This window comes from Papaver somniferum, unplaced genomic scaffold (genome assembly GCF_003573695.1).
Source record: "Papaver somniferum cultivar HN1 unplaced genomic scaffold, ASM357369v1 unplaced-scaffold_96, whole genome shotgun sequence".
NCBI classification, from domain to species: Eukaryota; Viridiplantae; Streptophyta; class Magnoliopsida; order Ranunculales; family Papaveraceae; genus Papaver; species Papaver somniferum.
This window is the reverse complement of record NW_020652748.1, coordinates 203,075-205,997: the sequence shown is the minus strand read 5'-3', so window position 1 is coordinate 205,997 and position 2,923 is coordinate 203,075. Positions and strand designations below refer to the sequence as shown.

Below are 2,923 nucleotides of genomic sequence, written 5' to 3'. Positions count from 1 at the left end.
ATGTGCACCCATATATTTTTCAACCAAAGAACCGTGCACAAATACCCAAGTATGGTTCGTGAAATATCAAGCAAGGTTGGAGTTCGATGACACCAAAAAACAAATCACTTCGCGAACTAAGAAAATTGGTTTGCAAACACAATAAGTTTGAAGTGTCCAGGAACATACCCAAAAGTATATAGTTCGCCAACACAATAACAAACTTCAGAAAACATAACATCAAAAAAAAAATAGTTAGCAAACTAAAAACCAGTTTGTGAATAAACAAGTTGACGTTTTTAAGCTTATATTTTCACATACATAGTTTTTTGAACAATGAAAATTATTCTCAACCTCAAAAGTGATAAGAAATATGAACATCCAATGCTTAAGTTGATGTCTTCTTCTTCGTGATTACTCATATACTAAAGCCATATGACATTGTCTCAGAAGATATATAGAATTGTAGAAATAATCGATAAATAGGATAATCAGTCTTCACATAAATTTTTTGATGAAGTTCTCGTACATGTCTTCGTTGTTCTACAGTTTTCGATATTCGAGGGTATTCAATAGTTTCTGATACTCAACCAGCATGCTCTAATCCTAAGTCGGGACTGATTTTAGTATACTATAAATCAAGATATAACTTTGGCCATCTAACACAGACAACAATCTTGACATACCAATACTTGTGGGTTCAGCCGAGCGATGCTCTAACATGGATCTTGATTTCATATAGTAAATAGTTGATGTTTTGGCCTTTTCCAGTTCGATGATTTTTGTTGTAGTATACTTTTTTAGTTAATCGTAATGTAAAATTTATGCTGGGATTTTCTGCAAAAATTCCTCAACCACCACGATCTTAGTAATGGCACAACCTCTAGGAATAACCACGATTTTAGTAGCAGAAACATTCTCCATGCTTATGGTAGCCAGAACAAAAACAAACAGTCAATGGAAAAAAGTTTGCTAGAGTCTAACTCACAAAACTTTATTTCACCTCATAATCCGGATCAAGGTACCATCATACTTGCTAAATATGATCGACAAAATCAGAGGCCTCCTGAGATCCATTCTGGATCATGCAGTCCACCACATTTATAAAGAGGCCAACCATATAGCTGATGCACTAGCAAATCAGACGGCAAACATATATAAGTCATTCCTTTTAAGATTACATGTAATTGATGACTCCATTGGTCGTAACGTACCCACGCTAATCTATTTTTAGTTTCGATCAATCTAATATCTTCAAGAACAACAACAACAAATGATCAATATTGATATTTTCAAATTTTATATGAATTTACCGGGAAAGAAGACATCTAAATTTGTTTGAAGAAAATTATTTAATACATTAAATTCTAATGTTGTTATATAAATTTTACAAAAGTATATGGCAATAACTAAATACGAAATTCACTTGGGTTACATACAACCAAGATTTTAATTCTTAAAAGTTATATATATATATATTTGACTAACAGAAACTAAAATTTGGATCATATCTCGATTTGTGCATGCCATCCTTGCACATGGACCATGCTAATCTTCTCTGTATCGTTCCAATATTTTCGAAAAAAATTTAGATTAACAAAACACAGCCTAAAAAGGTAAAATCAAAGTCCTAAACATAATCCAAAAATAACTGATCATTTTTTATGGTTATCATAACCATAAGATTTTAATTAGGATTTTTTTTCTTCTTAACTAAAATCACATATTATTATTCCAACCCTGATCATAATAATTATTCTGTGTGTAATCTAGGAAGATCTAGGCTGAACCTTGGCAAGGTGAAGATTAGTTCGGAGAACTTCTGGTACTGAAGTTTTTGCACAAGGTTAACGAACCACAGTGATAATAATTTGAATATAATCAATGGGTGTTCAAGTAAAGCACCGTGTAGGGTATAGGCTACAGTTTTTTCGGACGAACGAAAATTGATGCATTCATGATCTATGGTTGTACCAAGGTTGGAAGATTGCAAAGTCATGGACTCATAAAAACAAATGATAATATATGGAGTATATAACTTGAGGAAACAAAGTGAGGTCTAGCAGTGGAAGATCTGTTGGATTATATTCTCTATTTTGAGAGGAGTTGGTGTCGATTATTTGAACAAGTTTCTTTAGGAAAGAGAACCTAAGATGAAGATGACTATCTATCGTGATCTGATCAAAAAACATTTGAAGGTATATTACAAATATTTTAGTTCAACCAGTCTATCAATAGAAATTTATATTAGGGCAAAACAAACAACAACATGATCTTGGCTTGTATATAAAACAACTGTAAAAAATTATTACGGTTTCATTTAGCTAATTACATAAATAAGGAAGTTGTATTTAGTTATGGTTGCATTTAACCCAATTGAAGGTTGCATTTAGTCACTGCCATAGTAGATGTAATTGGAAAGCATTACGAGGTACTTAGATAGCTAATGACATCCTAGCGCTTCAAAGAAAAAAAAATCAGTCGAAAGAAAAAATAAAATTTAGGCCCTAATAATGTGAGGCTCTGGGAAATAGCCTAGCTGGCTTGGTCTACACCAGGTGTGTCTATATCAAAGATGTTTCATAGAAAAGTCATCTTATTAGTTTCCATAATAATTCAGTTTTTAAAGAGTTCTAAACAATGTTCTTGATCAAGATTCCTGCTCCAAAACTTTTTGTAGTATTCTTGATAAGTGAAATTCCTGAAATATGGAGGAAGATCCACTTTGGGTTGCAGGAATAATTGTTGCACAGTTAGCTGGACATAAAAATGATGCCACTTATACTCGCTCCTTGCCAGAGTTCACAACGGCTCGATGCCAAATGCTTTTATATCTTCCATTGCTAAGTGCCTGCAATTATCCATCATTTTCTTATTTGTTAAAGAAACCATGCAGTTGGTTTTCCTTTTTTATCTTTAAAGATATCATTCATTGTTTACCTGT

At 32.6% G+C, this 2,923-nt stretch overlaps 1 pseudogene; it reads right to left on the bottom strand.

Moving 5' to 3' along the window:
* Nucleotides 1–1,473: 1,473 nt before the first annotated feature.
* On the bottom strand, nt 1,474–1,567 carry LOC113346168 (annotated as a pseudogene).
* Between the last annotated feature and the right edge of the window lie 1,356 nt (nt 1,568–2,923).